This window comes from Macaca fascicularis, chromosome 5 (assembly GCF_037993035.2).
Source record: "Macaca fascicularis isolate 582-1 chromosome 5, T2T-MFA8v1.1".
NCBI classification, from domain to species: Eukaryota; Metazoa; Chordata; class Mammalia; order Primates; family Cercopithecidae; genus Macaca; species Macaca fascicularis.
This window is the reverse complement of record NC_088379.1, coordinates 161,580,364-161,601,920: the sequence shown is the minus strand read 5'-3', so window position 1 is coordinate 161,601,920 and position 21,557 is coordinate 161,580,364. Positions and strand designations below refer to the sequence as shown.

At 35.0% G+C, this 21,557-nt stretch overlaps 1 long non-coding RNA gene across 2 annotated transcripts in view; it reads left to right on the top strand.

The window, feature by feature from the left end:
• The first annotated feature begins 209 nt into the window (after positions 1-209).
• Positions 210-21,557, top strand: part of LOC123573644 (uncharacterized) — a 167,410-nt gene continuing 146,062 nt past the window's right edge. For both annotated transcript variants that reach the window (XR_012435298.1, XR_006698352.2), the window contains exon 1: positions 210-335. This is a non-coding gene — a long non-coding RNA (uncharacterized lncRNA). The remainder of the gene's footprint in view (positions 336-21,557) is intronic.

The following is a 21,557-nucleotide window of genomic DNA, read 5'->3' as shown; positions in this document are numbered from 1 at the left end:
ACACACACACACACACAAACACACACCTCAAAACGCCTATGAAACCTTTTGTCTTTTATTGCCATCTCATACCAAACCAGTAGGGTGTGCTCATAACTCAACATTTTACTTGTCACAGCCCCACCCTGACCCTGTGGTGTTTTTACTAATGGTAAACAAAAATAGCACATGTTGTAAGAGATAAAACGCCCAATCTGCATGTTGCTGTTGCATTTGGTTTCATGGCTCATTAAAATGACATATTATGATGTACTTTACTTGCTTTGGTTTCTCTGCTGAAATGTTGATCAATGTGTTCCTCAATGAAATGAAATGTTCGTCATTGTCTTCTCCTGGTGAGTAATCCCCCAATCACCAAAATTTCTGTGTTGTCTCCTGAGTCTTTCTTTTGGACAGCTGGCATTATTCAGAATTGGTTATAGCAATCCTTCTCATAAATAACTACTTACACAGAATGATGAGAAACTAAATTATGCTGCTAAATCATGTCCATATTTCATTGCATAGTACTTAAATGAACAATGCAGAAGCCATCTAGTAACATATTCCATTGCTTTTTACTTTTAAGAAGCAGACCTCATTTCTCTTGCTGGAAAGTGAAAAAGTATAGTTTGGCAAAAACTGACTTGGAGTAGAACTAAGAGACAAAAATTAAGCATGAACACAAACAGTTCTTTCCAGGATAAAAATAGTCAGCAGAACATTGCATTGGCTTTCCCTTTTGACTTTGTAATTAGTGGATGTAAAACACACTTAGTGGCCTTCGTGGGCTGTACATGTAAAAACGTTGGCTGAAGGATGCAGACAAAATGGATAATATGAGCTCATCTGTCTCTAAACACTGTTTGGTTAATGACTGTGTAGATTACAATTGTTTAATTGTACCTGGAACAACTAAAAAATGACTAAGCTTAAAAATTTCAAAGCATATTCACATTTGGATTGGCCAATAGTATATTTGCCTATATTTCTATGCAAGGTCAAAGTTAATTATTCTACATTTAGGAGAGGATGTATCTAGATATTCTATGACATCCCACAGGTCTCATCTATGTAATGCTTCATTGGGAATATCTAATATGTCTTTTTAACAAGGTGAAAACAAAAGCACACAAAAGGAGGTTACACCAAATATGAGGATTTGCAATTATTAAGACCTTTATTTAAAGATGAATTTGTTGCAGTGTGAAAAATGCAAGTCATGATGTGCTATCCATGCTCTTCCTTTCACCTCCTTCCTTACAGTTGTCAGGTGGGAACCATGCTAGTGGTTCTGGCCAATAGAGTGTTAGCAGAAATGACCTGTGTCAGGTCTGGGTTGGGATAGTTTAGGATCGGTGAGCCTCTTTTAATGCAGCCAGTCTTAAAGGCACATGTTCCGGATGGCTGGATATTACATACATTAGGGTCAACCAACACATATCAGTCTCTACTGAGTGAGAAATAAGCCTTGTGTCTGTTAAGCTTTGAGATTTTGGGGTTTGTCTGGTAGCAAGCATCAAGAATCCTGATTAAAATATAATGTTACTAGTTTTTAAATAAGTATGTAAAATATATTTTTATATAATTGCTACAAATAAAAATGTTTAATTCAATTATTGCTTATTTATTTACAAATAGATAATGTATTAATAGAGTTCGTGATTTTAAAGTGGAATGGGCTATAGAGTGAAGAAGCCCTTTTCGATTTCTGAACCCTGATCACCGATTTCCAATCCGTAGGGACAATCAATAGTTTCTTATATCTATTTCCAGATATATTCCACATATATTACATTCTTTTTTGCACAAATGAAAGCATACTATATACTATTCTTTATTTTTCTTTTGGTTTACAAGAGGTCTTCATAAATTAGGAGTATTGGCCTTTTGTCTATGATAACGTATTGCAAATGATTCTTCTCACAATTTCATTTGCCTTATGACAAATGCTTTTCTAATGAATAACTATTTATTTTAGTTGAATTTATGTATCAAACTTGGAAGATCTGAGATGATATTTTAAAATGCTTACCTGCTTTCTTCTCTATCTTTTGTTCTTTTACTCCCTCACATTTAAAATCTTGATACACCTGAGGAGAGTTTCTAAATATGCATCCAACTTTAATCTTTTCCTAATAAATACATAGTTGTCTCAATTCTATTAAATACTTTGCTCACTGATTTGAAATGCAACCTTTATCACATCTACTTTTCCATAAGTTCTTGAAGGTACTTCTAGATTCATTAGTCCATTATATTGACGTGTCTCCCTATTTGTGTGCCAACATCAGTCTTCAGTTCATTCTAATAACTTCTCATTGCTTCAGTGATATTTCTCATTGCTCAATATCACTCATTGCTTCAGTGATATTTCTCTTGTCCAAAGAAGATGTTTAATACACTGTGGAAGTCCTGGCCATATGTGGCAGTTGAGGAAAATGGGATAAGAGCTATGAAACAAGTAGGAGGTAGTGTGGAAAGGTAAGCCTCTCAGAATCACTGTATTTTTATTTATTTTTTGAGACAGGGTCTCACTCTGTCACCTGGGCTGGAGTGCAGTAGTGCAATCTTGGCTCACTGCAACCTCTGCCTCCTGGGTCCAAGCAATTTTCCCACCTCAACCTCCCGAGTAGCTGGGATTACACGCGCCTGCCACCACGCCCGGCTAATTTTTGTATTTTTAGTAGACACAGGGTTTGACCACGTTGGCCAGGCTGGTTTCAAACTCCTAGCCTCAAGTGATCCACCTGCCTCGGCCTCCCAAAGTGCTGGGATTGCAGTCGTGAGCCACCGTGCCCGGCCAGAATCACTGTACTTTTAAATAGTAAGCCTGAATTATTATTTTTTCTTCTTTTTAGTACTTCGGGCTATAGAAGTGAGGTTACATAGACCACTGGGAAGGTAAGCTCATGCGTGGGTACCTACATCTTTCTATATTTTCCCATTCCCAGTAATTTGAATCTGCTGATATCGTCAACTCTGTTAAGTTAGGTGGTGGAAAATGTCTGATTACTTTTTTTTTCTCATAATGACTCATTCCACACACCCCCAAACAAAATTAATAAAAAAGATTTCAGATATATTATAGTAATACATATTTTTAGTTGTTCAAAGTTCTTCTTGGAAACTGTCTGAATCAGGGTAAAAATATAGTCCCGCAGTTTATTTGATATAATTTACATCAATCATTCAATATTTTGGATATCTCAAGTATGACAAAGACTTTGAGAAAAGTAGATAATTTTAAATAAGAGCCTAAACAGGCTAGAAAATATTTTTAAAATAAGACCTAACTGCTAAAAAGGAAACTCAAACAAAGAAATATCATTGTTTCTTTGTGATTTTCTGTGTGGTTTAGACAATTTTAAGAAAATTGCACTCAAGAGCTCAACTACAAAATTTTTGGCTTTAAAAATGAAGTTATTCTGAATCAGCTGGAAGTAGAGCTAGTAATCTTATTTTCCTTGTAAACAGGCCACTTACCATCAGTCTCTTACCTTGGACTTTGTCCTTGTTTTTGGCTGTTTGCTTTAATCTGACTGCAGTATGGCAGAATAAATTATTAGTGTATAAATGTTCACAGAATTTCTTCTTTCCTCAACCTACTAAAGAGGATATTACAATAATCATCCCTTTATTCTTTGCTCCTCTTGAAGAATAAGCATATCAGTTGCCTGTTGTATATCAAACCATCTCAGATCTCAGGAACTTACCATAGTAAGAATTCATTTAGCTCATCAATCTATGGTCAGATATTTAGGCGAGGCTTGGTGGGGGTATTCTGATCTTGAGTGGTTTGATGTACAGGTCTGGTGTATACTGGCTGCCAGCTAGGTCAGCAGCCATATCTGAACTGAGAATCTCCCATCCTCCAGCAGGCTAGACTGGATGTACTCTTGTAGTGCCATCAAATAGCAAGAATGAGAACCAACTCAGTCGGTGAAACTATTTCCCAACCCTCTGCTTATGTCCCACTTTCCAAAATTTCAGTGACTAAAGCAAATAACATGGCCAAGCTTAGGGTGAGAGTAGTGGGGGCTATAAAGTTTCATGCCAAAGAGTATATTCACAGAGAGGAGTGAGGAACTGGGGTCGTTCATACATCAATTGAGAAATAACAATGTATTGAAGGAAGAGATGTTAATTAATAAATAATCATAATTAATAGTTGATGAAAAATGATATAAGGAGTGGGAAAGAGAAGAAATGAAAGCATCATGAACTGGGAGTAGAGTACAATTTTTTTTTTTCTTTTTGGGTGGGGAGGGAGCATGCATGAGAAAGAAACCTGCCAGGAAAGTGGAATGGAAACAAAGGGTACTTTAATGGGTGTTTCTAAAGACTTTTTATTTGCAGTCACTTTAATGTCATCCAAGAGGTCATAAGAAGAAATTCCTCTTTAATCACTTCTGGCTCTTGAGCTGTAATTTGTATGTGTCACAGCTCCATGACTAAACTGCATTGATCTCTAGATCAGAAGTGGTTACTGCAGACACTGCAGCTTGCATGCTCACAGTCATATTCCTCTTTTACATTTTTAACAGATATATTATTTTGGTCCCAACGCAGTGTCATCTGGGAAGTCGAATGCCTGTTTGAATGTGCCAGTTGTTAAGTATTGTAAGCTCCAGACCCATCCTCTGTTCTTTTCTTTAGATTGTTATGGCTGGGATTCTGCAAGCCATTCTTTTCCTTTGCCCACTGACTCCCTGTTAGGTTCTGCCAATAGGGAGCACCAAAGGCAGTGAAGAAGAGACAAGCACCTTCCTGATTGCTTGCTCTAATAATTCACTCTTCATCTCGGCATTTGGTTTGAGTAACAGCAGTTGGTACCAGTTTCCAATTTTTTCTGTATTTCAAGGAGTAGCTTCATCATGCCAGCTCAGAGGTATCAGTGCCAGATGGCTCAAGTTCCCTTTACAGAAGTCTGAGTTCCAGCTCTGTAGGACGATCCTTTGAACTGTTAAGGCACTAGCACCAGCAGTAATCTTCTGTTTTAGGCTGGAACTGGTATCTGACCAAAAGCAATTTAATTAACCTCAAGGGGCCTTAGTTAAAGAGGTTCTAAGGTTGCTATCATTTCTAGTATTTTCTAGTGTTGTCTCAGTATATTTGTCTATGCGATGCACTCCCCTTTCACGCACAAAACTGATTGAAAAGTGAAAAATTTGAAGTGTTTAATTTAGGAATTATTTCCTGTGTCTATATTATTCTAGCCAGCTGATCTGATAGACTTCTTAGATTCATTAAATTATCAGGTTGCTAAGAAGAGGAACTCTTTAATAAAAAGTAAATATAAACGGTGGAGCAGAACGCATTTATTTGGAGTGAAGAGAGCTTGCCTATGTAAGAACATATTGGAAATTAAAGACAACACTTGTAATAGAAGAGAAATTTTAATGAACACTAAATTCACTTATTCCTCACAACTGTAAATAAGCCTTTTCTGTTTCTGATTCAAAAAGCTTCCAAGAGTTTAATTTTAACTTTATAACTTTCTAGATTTGTATTTCCCTAGTTAAGAGTAAATCCTTTCTGATTGTCTTCCTTTTTCTATAATCCTCTAACAAAATGTACTTATGGTTGCAAATATTTACAGTAATGTATCATGGTGGTATATATCCTGATTAAAGTGGCTACTGCTGAATTTGGTATTTATATTAAACCATGAATTGTTTTCCCGGCGCTATGGGTAGCCCCTTTCCCTAGCAATTAACATAAATTTCTGTTGAACAAAAGAGCTTATGGAAATGAAAAAGCGAAATTCATATTTGCTGGACTTTCTAGAATGGCATGGGGATGTGGAGGAGAAGGAATGTGACTTTGCCTTTCTTTTGACTTATTAATGATTCTGCATAGTCTATGTGCCTGGAGACTTTAATAGCAGACACATTTTTATAAGCAAAATAGCATGCTTTATATTGGCAATGCTATCATGCATCTCATGGGCTTTCAGCTGTATTTTTCATTAAAGAGTTTCCAATAGATTTTATTTAAAACTCAGGGATAGATTGCCATATCAGTTTTAAAATACTGAAAATTATTTGGAAAGAAAACAATATAATCATAATATAAACCACAGTTTAGTACTAGAAAGCCTTAAGTAGTAGTAGCTTATTGTTTTTTTCTTTGTGTTTTCTGAATATAATTTTTGAAGTAATATATTGAATCGCAAAATAGGTTTAATTAAAATTCTAGAATTTGCTTGTAGACATATAAGTATAGTGAGATCTACGAAATTTATATAAAATGTCCTAAATCTAAAAAATGATGTTGAATCATTAATAATCCTATATGACTTTTAATCATTAACTTTAGGAATGATAATACATTCATTGAAGCACTTACATTTAACAATCACAAAGAACTCCAAAAAATAATGAATACATTATAATACTCTTGGTCTGTTTCCCTTTCCGAGAAAATGTACCACCTCTCTATTCTTCTTCATATCAGTTAAGGGCTCCATCAATCATTCAGTTTATTTGCCTTGATCTTTGTGTCATACTTATTCTTTCTCTTGCTATAATGGTCCATACCCAATGTAATTTAAACTTTTAACTAAATTACTTCCAAATATATCTCAAAACTGGTGAGTTTTCCCTATCTTCCCATCTATTACTTCATATGTCACTTTGGGTTTGTCTGATGTTTCCTCACAGTGAGATTAAGGTTATGCATTTTGGGCAGAAATAGCACAGAAGTGAGAAGTGATTCTGTGCTCTTCCAAATGAGGCATTAGGTAGCATGGTGATTTGTTTGCCTTGTTTATTTTGTTACTGAAGATTTAACTAAAATAATTTGATTAAAGAGGTTTCTTTCAGGTTTCTCGTTTGTAAATTTACTAATTCTTACTTGTAATTAATGCATATAGTGTGGGGAGGTACTTTGAGACTGTGTAAGTATTGATTTTCTCACTAAATTTTTACTTGCTGCTTTTAGTGTTCATTGACACACATTGGCTGAATGAAGTATTCCTGTGATTATTGGCAAATATGATTATCTGGTTTCATCATGACTTCTGTATTTATTAGTTGACATTCGGTTCTAATAGGAAGCTTTCTTATCTCACTCACTTAAAAATTAATTAATGATTTCATTGGTTCATTAGTTAATAAAGTATGCGCAAAATAATTTCTATTTTATTCATTGGGTTGTGTTCTGTTATTTTGATGTTAAAATGGCATAAGGGTATTGGAGAAAAGGAATGTGACGTCTTTCTTTTGGCATATTAATAATATCAGTTGTTTACACACTTGGAAACTTAATAGCAAATATATTTATAATCTAAATAACTGATACATTCATTTAAAAGGCTAGAGGATAAGGAATTTCACAAGATGATTTGAATACATAAGATTCATATAGAAGTTTTGGAACTAAAAATTACAGTAACTAATATTAAAATTTAAATGAATTGTGTTAAAAGCGAATTAGCCAAAAAATAGAAATAACTAGTTAATTAGAAAACATGTCCATAGGAAATATTTAGAATGAAGAATAAGAAAAAGTAATAATTAAAGTTTGTGTTTAAAAAGAAAATGCAGAGCTGAAGGGAAAAGTAATGAGCTGGAAGATACCTTAAAAGCAAAGATATAAACTGAAGGCCAAATAGACAGAAGCGCAATTCAGAAAATAGCATGAGAGAAATGTGGGTGGGATATGGTGAAAAGTTTGCCTATCTGTATACCTATGTAGGGATATTAATATATCTCTCTCTATGTGACTGGCATGTAGGAGAGAGGAGAACAAGATGTACTTCAGACCTAAGCACGGTAAGTACAGAGAACATCAGACCAAGGCCTAGTCAAGACAATGAAACCCAGAAACATACAGAGCCTGTTAAAATAATACAGAGGAAAAGACAATATTATCTTCAAAGGAGCAGCAACATTGGCAGCTTACCTTTCAACAAAATGATTAAATCTAGAAGATGATCAAATGCTATATTTAATTGGCTGAAATGAGACAAAAATGGCACTGCAGAATTTTACTCTCAGCAAAATATTCTTCAAAATTAAATGTGAACATTAATTCATACCAGATACATAATGGAATATTATTCAGCCTTTAAAAACAACGAGATCTTGTCATTTGCCACAACATGGATGGAACTGGAGGACATTATGTTAAGTGAAATAAGCCAGGCACAGAAAAACAAATGCTGCATGTTTTCACTCATAAGTGGTGGCTAAAACAAATTTAATTCAGAGAGAGTAGAATGGTAGTTACCAGAGACTGAGAAGGGTAGTGATAAAGAAGGGATGATTAATAGGTACAAATACACAGTTAGATAGAAATAATGTGGTGTAGTGTTTGGCAGCACAACGGGGTGACTATAGTTAATCTATTCTATATTTCAAAATAACTAAAAGAGTGGAATTGAAATATTCTTAACACCAAGAAACAATAAGTGCTTGAGGTAATGAATACCCCAATTACCTTGATTTGATCATTGCACATTATATGCTTGTATCAAAATATCGCATGTACTCCGGAAATATGTACAACTAATATGTATCCATAACAATTAAAAATTTTAAAAAGAATTTTAAGGAATCACATCTGCTAAATTTCAAAAAAATACTAGGATATCTTCCTCTGTTTTTACTGTTTGTGTTACCCATCCAGCCCTCAAAAGAGGTAAAATTATCATATTTTCAGTGATATGATACTTTTTTGCTAGCAGATATTCACTAAAAGAAATGCTAAAGAAAAATTTCAGGCAGAAAGAAAACAATTGTAAATAAAAATTTAGATGAATTACAAAAACAAATGAAGAAAAGAATGAATATAAGGGAGTAACTATACATTGATATTCTTTATTAAGCATAAATACTAACGCTATGTGACACTTATTATGCGCAGGATTAAAGCACATGGCAAAGTAGCACAGGTTAGAGAGAGGGTAATTGCAGACAAAGTATTACAGAGCCTGTTATGGACTACATCACGTCTCCTTCTCTTCCCCTACAAATACATATGTTGAGGCCCTAAACCTAAATGTAGCAGAATTTGGAGACAGCCTTTTAAGGATGAGGCATGTAAGTGAGGTCATAAAGGTCTTACAGGAATGGTGTCCTTTTAAGAAAAGGAAGATACACCAGAACTGTCTCTTTACAGGCACAGAAGAAAGGTCATCTGCAACCAAAGGAGACAGACATCAACAGACTCTGACTGTACTGGCCATTGATCTTGCCTTCCAGTGCCCCACACGTGAGAAAATTCATTTCTTCCATTTAAGCCACTTCCTAGGTGGTATTCTTTTATGACAGCCCAAGCAGGCTAAAACAGAGTCCTTGCGTTATCTAGGAATGGGAAAAAGTATTAATTAAAGTAGATATTAATAGATTAATGGTATACAGTGTAGCAGGCTAACAATGAAAATAAATAAATAAGAATGTAATAACAGGTAAATATTGGGTAAAAATTGATATTAAAGCCTGATTACTCTCAAAGAAGACAAGCCAGTGTAAAAACAGATCAAAGAATAGATGAAGTAACTTGAAAAATACTGAGATAATGTATTTAAATCCAAATATATCACAATTTACATTGAAAACAATTGAATATGTCAACTAAAGACAACTACTGTTAATGACATTTTCTATCTTCTTAGGAAGGACACAGGAAAGTTAACACTAGTGTTATAGGAGAAGATACATCATAGAAACACTAACAGCAGTTAGAAAACTTTTTTTTTGTAATGGCCCAGATTGTAAGTATTTTCAGCTTTGTGGTACACATATGGTCTTTGTTGCATGTTATTTTTGTGTGTTTTGTTATCTCCCTTTAAGAATGTAGAAAACATTCCTAGCTTACAGGATGTACAAAATCAGGCTGTGTACCAGCCCATCTGCTATGGACTCAATGTTTGTGTCCCCACAAAATTCATATGTGGAAATATAATCCTTATTATGATGGTATTCAAAAATAGGGCCTTTGGAAGGTAATTAGGTCATAAGGGTGGGACCCTCATGAATAGGATTGGTGCTCATAGAAGAAGAAGCAAGAAAGCTGGCTTATACTCTTTCTGCCATGTGAGAGTACAGCAAGAAGCTGACAGTCTGCACCCAGAAGAGAACCCTTATCAGAATCTGACCATGAACTTGGACCAGATGCCAGAAATGTGAGAACAAACTTCGGTTGTTTATAAGCTACACAGGCTATGGTATTTTGTTATGGCAGTCTGAACTAAGACACCATGCATTACTGATTCCTGATCTATAGACAAATTAGTGTAGCTATGTTAACAAGTAAACAATATAGGCCCCAAGACACAAAGTATTACTGAATGCAATGGGAAACATTTTATAACAATATAGGTTAACTTAAAAAGAAGATATAGCAGTCTTAAGACTGACTATATGTAACTATTAGTATTGCCTCAAGATATATAAAGGAAAAATGGACCGAACTAAGGAAAAATGGAAAATTCTACATCTTAGACAAATATTCATAGCAGCTGTTAGAACACAGAACAAAAATCAATAGAGATATAGAAGACATAAACAGAATGTCTAACACACTTGATCTAAAACACATTTATAAAACACTGATTCCAACAATTTCATTTCAAAAAGATTATGTCAATGGAATTATACAATATATAACCTCTGGGATTGAATTTTTTCATTCAGACTACTTCCCTAGATATTCATCTGAATTTCTGCCTGTGTTAATAATTTGTTCCTTTTTAATATGTAATTTTCAGTTACTTATATGTTTATTTTTATTGTGATAAAGAATACATAACATGAAATCTACCCTCCTAGCAAATTTTTAAGTATATAGCACATATTAACTCTAAGTACATTGTTGTACAGCAGCTCTCCAGAACTTTCTCATCTTGTGTGACTCAAGCTCTATACCCATTGAACAACCACTCCTCGTTTCACACTGAAAACCATTTTATTTCCCGCTTCTCATTTTGACCATTATAGACACCTCATCTAAGTAAAATCATGCAATATGTGTCCTTTTGTGACTGATTTATTTCACTTAGTCCTCAAGGTTTATCCCTGTTGTCACATTTGTGTTTTCTTCTTTTATGGCTGAGTCATCTTCCATTGTATACATACACCACATTTGCTTTATCCATTCACCAATCAACGGATATTTAGGTTGTTTCCACCATTAGGTTACTGTAAATAGTGCTGGAAAGAACATGGGTGTGAAACACTGAAACGCTAGACAGAGGCTCCTCCTCTCTTTCCCTCCCGAGGGAGAGGCTGCCCAGCTATATGGACCTCTAGTTGCTGCACCTCCTGTCCTCTGGAACAGCAGCAAGCCACAAGCCACCCAGCTCTCTTGTGTTCTCAGTGCTCTCCAGAAACCCAGAGCAAGCTGATCCCCAGCAGGGGAAGAAAGAAGGGAAGAAAGAAACCAGTCTCTTGGGCAGACCCAGGAAAAGTCCAGACTTTGCATACATGTTTCATTCTTCTCTTTTCCTCCCAGGGAGAAACCAGGAACTAAGAGTTTTCTCCTGATCACGACATGCTGAGCTGGGAGGAGGGTGTGTTAGGAGACAGTGTGGAGAGTGAGTGCGGGGAGTTTTCCTACTGCCTTTCATGTGGCTGCTTTCATGCTCCCCCGGGGTGCAGCTGCCTCCTAACTGTTCTCTGGATTTCTCAAAAAGGGAATTGGTCTATGTATTGTTGTTGATTCAGTGCCTTCTTGGTGGAAGGAGACTCGGAGCCTTTCTGCCATCTTTCTGATAACAACCCCAATTTTACCTGACTTTTGCCCTAAAATGTTAGTCTGCCATGATTTTAGGGATGCTGTCAAAAAAAGCCTGAGAATCCTAAAGCAGAGACAATAAACTCTATTACCCACAGTAAAGCAAGCTGCACAAGCATCAGCTCCCCAAGCAGCAATTCCTAGAGGATGTCTTGAAGAGGGCCAGGTAGTGCTTGTACATTGGCTGAATTGTGTTACAAAAGAAGATGGATGAGCTTGGAAAACCAGAGTTGTTCACACTGGATACTAAGAATGCCTACTTGCTCTTCTAGATGGAAAGAGTCTTCCAAGACTTTCAGAAAACATGCCTTTTGTTCTGGAGGGAGACAGCGTCTCTATCTTCCAAAGCTATTTGCTTCACAAACATCCTTGAGAATATAGTCCGGAAATAAAAGGAGTCAATACTTCTGTTCTCAAGATGTGAAGAAACATGAGAGGCCCATGGAGAATCATCATCCAATAGTACTAGCCAAAATAGCAAATTGTAACACAATACAAAGGTGTGAAAATATTTAGAGAGTGTTATCTGGCCATAGAAGAAATAATCTAGAAATCAGTAACAACAGTACACGTAGATAATCCTTAAAATGTTTGGAAACTAAAATGTGCTTTTCTAAATTAGATATATGTCAAGGAGAAATCACAATATTAATTAAAATAACTTATTTTCATTTAGTTAAAATATTAAAAGTTGTGGAATGCAACTGCAGAAGGAAATTATAGCATTACATACCTATATTAAAAATAGTAATTGCTAACAGTTACTTCAGTTTTATTCTACAGGTCCAGCAGAAACCATGGCAAATTAAAGCCAAAAACCCTAAGATAATAGAAATGATAAGAAACAGAAACCAATAACAATCAGAAGTAAATAGCAAAACCCAATAAACCAAAATATTATTATTTGAAATGATTCATAAAATCGAAGAACTCCCTAGTGATATAAATTATGAAAAAGGAAACTCAAGTTACCAACATAAAGAATGCAAAGGTGATATCATTGTAGACCCACAGACTTTAAAAGATAATAAACAAATGTCTTTAAGTTTAAATGAAAACAATCTTGGAAAATACAACTTTCAAAAATAGACCTAAGACCAAACCGAAAACCTCAATAGTCCTTTATGGCCATCAGAGAAATGCAAATCAAAACCGCAATGAGATACCATCTCACACCAGTTAGAATGGCAATCATTAAAAAGTCAGGAAGCAACAGGTGCTGGAGAGGATGTGGAGAAATAGGAACACTTTTACACTGTTGGTGGGATTGTAAAGTAGTTCAACCATTATGGAAAACAGTATGGCGATTCCTCAAGGATCTAGAACTAGATGTACCATATGACCCAGCCGTCCCATTACTGAGTATATACCCAAAGGATTATAAATCGTGCTGCTATAAAGACACATGCACACGTATGTTTATTGCGGCACTATTCACCATAGCAAAGACTTGGAATCAACCCAAATGTCCATCAGTGACAGACTGGATTAAGAAAATATGGCACATATACACCATGGAATACTATGCAGCCATAAAAAAGGATGAGTTTGTGTCCTTTGTAGGGACATGGATGCAGCTGGAAACCATCATTCTTAGCAAACTATCACAAGAACAGAAAACCAAACACCGCATTTGGTTTTCTCACTCATAGGTGGGAACTGAACAATGAGATCACTTGGACTCGGAAAGGGGAACATCACACACTGGGGCCTATCATGGGGAGGGGGGAGGAGGGAGGGATTGCATTGGGAGCTATACCTGATGTAAATGACGAGTTGATGGGTGCAGCACAGCAACATGGCACAAGTATACATATGTAACAAACCTGCATGTTATGCACATGTACCCTAGAACTTAAAGTATAATAATAATAATAAATAAATAAATAAATAAATAGAAATGGAATTCACAATTAAGACCTTTCTACAATGCAGTACCACATAGCAACGAAAGAAAATAAACTACTGCTACACACAACAGGGATGAATCTCATAGACATAATGATGGGAAAGAAAATGAAGCTAAATATGTAAGAGTACAAAATGCATAGCATCGTTTATATAAAGTTCAAAAACAAGCAACACTAATCTCTAGTGATAAAATTAAATATGGTGGTTACTTTTGTGTATGTGGTAATGATTACATGGGGGCCTAAGAAAGGCTTCTGGAGAGCAGACAATATTCTGTAGTTTGGCCTTTATCTTGGGTATGTGTGTGATAATTAGGCAAAAATTAATCAAATTCTGCCTTTAGGATTTGCATTCTTTCCTGTATATATGCTATAGCTCAATAAGCATTAAAGTCAAAATACAAACTGCCAAAAAAGTATAGAGAGGAAATGGCCTGATTTCTGAAAGTTAATGGCTAAGATTGCCAAAATGTTGTTCTCCCTTCCTCTTTCTGTACTTTTTATATCAACACTGCATTAACATTTTGGAGAAGATTATAAAGTAGATAACCATTACTAAACTCCATTTGTGAGATTGGATTATGTCAGTAAAGAATTAAAACCCTAGTTTATTTTTAGTATTTAGGCCATCTAAATTCACTAGATGACTTCAAGGAAGGAAAAAAAAAATCAGGGTTTATGAGGAGTCTCAGCAGGGAGTGTTTATATTAGATACTTAGCACTGTAGGATGCTGTGAGTTGGAAAACATAGGCAGATCCAATTAACAGATTCTGCACTGTGGCAACTGAATGACATTACACGTTGGACAGCTTTATGTGTGAATGTGAGAACATATTCTTAAGAAATGTTGTAACCTTATCCTATATAACTTCATAAGAATTTCTCTGTAGGCTTGGGATTTGCAATAAAAATAGAGATATGTTGGCTTCTCGTTTGTGGAATTTTCTAATAAAATTTATTGAGAATCATTATTTAAGGGAATAACACTGATTTGTTCTTATCAGATTTGAAGAATGAGAAAGAGCCCATCTGCCTGTATAGGACAAAGGAATGGAACGTATTCTTTCACTGCTACTGTCTCTATCCTAATCATTTGGACCCCCATACAATTGAGGGGCTTGCACTTATATGTGTGACAAATTAACAGAGACTGCTGCATGTGGCCAGCTGCTTTTGGATGAACCGTTGGGCTACTCATCTGACTTTTCTAAGTAATCCATTGTGTTTGAAAGGACTCATTCATAATGGCAGACTATAGATTACTTCAGAAGTGTGTTTCAAAAGAAAATATAATCCACTTATGAGTCCCAGAGTTAAAATTTAACCAATGTTCTCTTTAGAGATTTGTGAAATTTGGATCAGAAACATTACTTCTAGAAACGTATCTTGATATTTCTGACTGTCTTCTTTATACGACATGTTTAGGAACAATGACTCTTAAATTGGTATTTGTAGGTCTCTAGAGAATCAGAGCAAATGCCAAGAAAGATTGCACAAACCAGAGGTATGGAAACCTCAAAACCTGTGTGATCCATTAATCTCAATGATTGAGATCCATTATCTGATCATAAAATCTCCTCCCACTACATTTGGTAGTTTTTTCATTGGCTAACACATATTCAACAATTTTTGCTAATGTGTATTTTGGGGATTGAAATACAGCATTCCCTGCTTTTTTGTTTTATATATTATCATCTTCTCCAAAGGTTGTTGGTGAGGAAATCAAGATTGTGTGTGTGTGTGTGTGTGTGTGTGTGTGTGTGTATACACACAAATATGCTTGTGGGTATACGTATATTTCTTCTAAGTTTTGCCTTGCAAATGGGTTGAGGATAAAAAGAGGGTGCAATTAGGAAAAAGATTAAAGAATAATTGGAAAAGTTGCTGGAGAGTATGGTATACAAAATGGAAGAACAATTTTTCTAGAGTAGTGATCCTTAGTAAATATATCTTGTGAAAATTCAAAATGTCAGAGCTTATGCAAAGGAAGAAAAACCTCTTAATTATTATTTCTGGATCAATCACATTTAAAGTAAAGTATTTCAATGGAAATTCTTTGTGTTGTGACAGTCGTTTTTTAACTCATATAATTTTGCAGAAAATAACCTGTATTTAAATTACAAATAAAAATACAACAAAAATTATGAATAAGGCATTTAAGAACAAAAGGTAAAACAATTGCTAGAGGGTAGTCACTGATGTTGAATTTGGGTATCAGCTTTCTAAAACATTTGCTTTGATGAGAGAAGCTAATGTTTCTAGTGAAAAGTAATTTAAATTTTATTCCCCAGAACCACTAGTGCTTTCTGTAGGAGGCATGATAGGGGGTGAGTGATTAAGCAAAAGAAGAAGAAAAATACAGTGAATATATGCATCTTTTCGGCTTCTAAAATGGTAATTATATAGTTGTCAGGGTTTTTCCATACTCATTTGAAGCAGGTATCCATTTTCAAAATAATATTACTTAATATTAATATGATTCTTTGTGATTGGTTTAATTTCAGAATCTTAAAAGTAGGTTGTATTACCTAAGGAATCCTCATCTCTCAAAAAATGTTATTTTAAAAACTGTCAGTAATTCTTCCTCAAGTTTTTTTTTAAATTTATTCCAGAGCAGGGCTATGAACCAATTAAAAGTTTAAAAAGCTGTCAAAAGTACAATATCCCAAACAGCTCAGATTCAACCTGCAGAAAGTAATACATTTGAGGGGAAATAATTGGAAAAATATTTCATATGCTACTGCATGGTTTTCATTGGTTTACCATGTAAATTTCCATAGACGTTTTGGAACACAGAGTGGTATTTTTAATGTGAAAGCAGGAGGGCTTTGTCTGCCAGGTGAATATTTCAGAGCTCTGAAAGCTCTGATAGAAAACAGCTTTAGATTTGGATAGAGGCAGTATGTGTGAAAAGTTATGATGAAATCAGAGAGGGGCTTTCAGTGATAGCGCTGATTTATACATAATGTTAGAGATGATTATACAACCTGTTGTTAACAATTGATCCCACAGTTGTCAACTCAGTAATTTTTAACGAGGCGGGATGATGAAATATGAGCCTTCTGATTTTGAACAATAAATACTGTTAAATAACCTGGAAAAAGGGATTTTTATTTTAATGAAAAAAAAAAAAAAAGAGTAGAACTGCAACAGTGCTTAAACTCTCTGAGGATGTCAACAAACGAAATCCTACATTGTAGGCTCACCCTGGCCTCCCTACTTACAACGAGTCTCACCATCCACTCGTAGGCATCCTTCCTCTACTCTACTTTTCTTTGTGCTATTCACCCTTTAACATGTTCCAAAATTTAGTATATTTCTTATAGTCACTGTGGTTTTTTTGCAGCCTTTCTTCACTAGAAAGGGCAGGGATCTCTGCTATGTTCACTAACGTGTCTTACACTTAGGATGATGTCCGTGACACAGTTGATTCTCAGTAAATAGTTTTTGAAATTAAAGTGATTTTTGTACGCCCGTTGGGAGAGATGAAAATAATAGGTAACATTTGTTGAGCCATTTCTGTGGGCCAGGTACCATGTGCCTTAACGAGGTATATGTTAAGTCTTTTCTTTTGTTCCGTTTTCTCATTTAATCCTCACAAATAACCTTATGAATTGAATTTTAGACAGGGGGCTGAGGCTCAGTGAAGTTGAGATCAAATGGCCAGTAGGAAGCAGAATTTGGGATTGAACTCATTTGTCCAACCCCAGAACTTTTCTCTTCATCACAAAGCGTATTTCTTTAGATCATATTTCACTCTTTCCAATGTTTGAATTTAAATATGTATGTGTCAATTCTACTTCGACTTCAAGGACTTCCAAATCATAATGAACAATTCTAGCAATAATTGACAAATTTGTCTGTGGAAAATTGGCATTCCATGGTAATTGAGTTGTACCACTGACTTTTGTTTGCTAGTTCTCAGAGTACGGAATTTTGGCAATTTTTTACTTGGTGAGCACACACAGAGCCAGAATGTTGTCACCAACTGTTTTGTCTTGGCCAGGAGTGACTCTTCCAAAGACAGAACTTCAGAAAAATGCAGGCCTGTAATTGCTACTGGAGTCACGGTCCTCTTCTGGGGACATATGTATGTCTGTTTGTGTGGATGACATAAAATCCTGTAAATTGGCTAAGAGTGGTCATTTTTTTTTTTTTTTCATTTTCACAGTTATTTCAACTAGGTAGTAAAGAAAGCCACAAGATTAAAGAATTAGATTTGCTTGGGATCTAAAATAATCTCTGAGTGTAGTTGCCAATGTTTGCTTATTTTATGTTATAGGAAATGTAGCATTAAGGGCAAGTAAAAAAGAGAAAATCATTGCTAGTTTCAATATTGATTCACCACCAAAAGCTGTTGGCTCTAGATTTTGTTAATATTTATATTGAAAATTGAAGCACAGATGTGTTATTTACTTATTAATTTGGTCAGTGTCAAGATCAAAAGCCAAGTAATTGATGTATTGCAATCACTATAAAACAGAGAATCCAAGTCGGATTCTGAATCAACTGGTTTTAGACCTTGATCTTCAGTAACTCGAAGACATTTACTTTCATTTCTAATGTGCACTCAGCACTTAACTTTACCAATATATTTAATTGACAATATGTATATTACACTGATATGTTTAAAAGACCGACTGATGCATAATTGTAAAAATATGACATATATGCTAATTGGCCATGATTTGATGTCATAAACTGTGGGATGATGTATATTAGAGAATGTTTTGTCCTTTTTGATGAAAAGATACTGATACATTTATAATATCACAACATGTGAAATTAAATAAGCAAGGGGCCATTGGCCTAAGACTGTCTCCATGCTTTGAGTCTCTATCTAACAAACTGCAATCTAACTTAGTGTGTAAACAGACTGAAACCTAACTAGGAGTATATTTTTATAAGAACTAGCTGATTGCAGCCAATATAAACAGCTGAGCTATAGCCAGTCACAACAACGAATTGATCAGACCATGCCCAAATAAGACAAATGCCTCATCATCCCATACCCAAATAAATCAAATGCTTGGCTGTAGCCAATCAGGTGATTTCTCTGCTTTGCTTCCCTGTTTCACCTGTCAAAGACTGCTGCTCACACTGCTGGGCAGAGATCTTTGAACCACTTCTCGTTCTGAGTGCTGCCCAATTGGTCAATCATCCTTTGCTCAAATAAGCTCTGTTAAATTTAATTTGCCTAAAGTTCTTCTTTTAACAAATACAATTATTTTTCACAGGAATATTTTTGAATATACCAAGTTCTTATGAATGACTAATAACTCTCTTATTAAATGAACATAAATTTTTAAAAGTTCTTAATAACATGAATAGCAACTAAGACAAAATTGGTTCCTGTCTAAGAAAGGCATGTATGACAGTTATTTTTAAGAAAGGCAGTAATTGGCATTATATTGCATCTTAGTTATTTCATTATGTAACATTTGAATATATTTTAATAATGGGAGTATATTTATGTAGACTTTATTTACTGTAGTCTGTTATGCCATAATATAGTACCATCAAATGAATTATATTTTAACTTTCACTTGTGGCTTTTCCTTTCTATGTATGTGTGTGTGTGTGTGTGTGTGTGTGTGTGTGTGTGTGAGACAGTCTCATGCTCCCTCCGCCTCCCAGGTTCAAGCAATTCTCCTGTCTTGCCTCAGCCTCTGGAGTATCTGGGATTACAAGCATGTGCCACCATACCCAGCTAATTTTCATATTTTTAGTAGGGACGGGGTTGCTCCACGTTGGTCAAACTGGTCTTGAACTCCTGACCTCAAGTAATCCACCCACCTCGGCCTCCCAAAATGCTGTGGTTAGAGGTGTGAGCCACTGTGCCCAGCTAATGTATGTATTCTCTGAAACATATTTTTAAAAATTATTTTTAAAGATTAAAATATTTTAAAGATTAAAATAATTTTTAAAGATTTTAAACTGTGGTTGACCTTTTCACTTATCATTATTGATAGTTAAAATACACAAACTTTTCTATAACCATGTCAATTTCATTTATGTTTAAATTTGCTTCTTGGAGTAGGAAAGATGTATAGTTTTAGATAAGTCACAGGAAATGGCCTAAAATCCTTCGAATGTCCAGGAAATTTGTCATTGCTCATGAATGTTAAATAATAATCAGAAGCCATGGTCTTAACTATGCAAAGTTTGTGTAATTACTCTTTTTGACTGTCCTCTAGGATTTCTCATAGCTGTGTTACTTTCTGGTCAAACACATCTGATATTTTTCTAGAACATTTTGAGTTTGTTGTGAATATGCAATGAGATGCCTATAAAATGCCTAACCTAAACTAAAGCAAATTCAAAATTTTAGTACATGGTTGGCAGGTTTAGGGTAGTAGAAATGGCAAGGGCTTGGAAATTGGCAAGGTGTAGGTGTATACTCTAACTTAGCTACTTACTAGCCATGTGACTGAGGGGAAGTAACCTTACTCTCTGTGAGCCTCATTTTCTTGATTTGTAAAAATGAGAATTACAGCACTTATTGTCTTATGTTGTAAAGATGAAGATGAACTGTTGACTTCGTTTATTCATTCAATACTATAATTGAGGGCCTACCTGGAGCCCAGCGATGTTCTAGGTTCTTGGGATGGATGTAGAAGATAACTTGTTGCCATAGAGCTTCAAGTTTAGTTTATTAAAGTACCTATTACATAAAATTCTATTTGAATATCTTATTCATTCACTGGCTTGTCCTGGCATTCTTTCTTTTCTTCCTGTTTCTTAGACATATGCTTTTTTTCAAGTAATAAGAAATCATCCGTAGTCTTTTTTTTCCCTCAACCTCCAGGGGTTGGAGGTTCCAACACCTAAGACTCCCTGAAACTCATAGTTTGGTTTTGTGGCTTCTTTTTATACTGTTTTTTTTTTTTAAATCAAAAATAGCCAAAGTAAGCATCTGCATTTGTGTTCTTTCAAAATATTTATTGTTAATAATCTCATTTTAAATTTTGTATACACTTCCCATATATATGATTCCCATAATATCTTATAGGTGACCATTAAATGCTAGACATGGTTAGTACTTTATGCCCTCAGAGAAATTGTTTTATGCACATCTGTGTGCCCAATGCTGCTATAACTTCTCTCAGAATGCAACAAAAAAAGTCCTGTAAGAAAGTAAACTTCAGTAGGTACATAGGAGAGCCAAACCACTTATCTATTCTACAGGATAAAAATAAATAAATAAATCACACAGAAGACACTCAATCTGAATCTGGTATTCTGAATATGTCATGAGAGTATATAAATTACATACTGTATAATATGATTAATTGTTAAGAGATTAGAGAAGTTAAAAGAAGAGAGAAAAGTGTAGTTAAATGTAGACTTATGACATATTTAGATCAACCCTTCTCTCGTCTCTTCCCTCCTCAGCCTCCCCATCTCCTACAGGCTTCCTTAACAAGAAATTTTACTTTTTGCTCTTATTCAATTCATGGCTGTTATGGTAGCCTGAAATTAGTTGAAATAATAATTTTGAACTAACTCTGATAAACGTATTTACTTATAAGGTCTATTACACTCAAATCATAACCATATGGTATTTCAAAATCTGACTGACTTGTTACATTGGCAGCAGGAGTGGAGTAATATATATCTGAAGCCTGGAGTCATCACAAGAGACTTAAGAGTGTCACCCTCACTAAAAAAGTGAGATGCCAAATGATATGAAATTCCAAAGAGAAATTTCACAGAAAGGGTGAGATATGGAGATTTTGGAAGACCACAAATACAGATGCTCACTTTGGCTATTTTCCATAAAACAATACAAACAATAGCCACGAAACCAAAGTGTGAGTTTCAGGGATACTTACTCATTGGAACCCACAACCCCTGGAGTTTGAGGAAAAAAACACTACAGACGATTTCTCATTACTTGAAAAGGAAATGTATGTCTAAGAAAT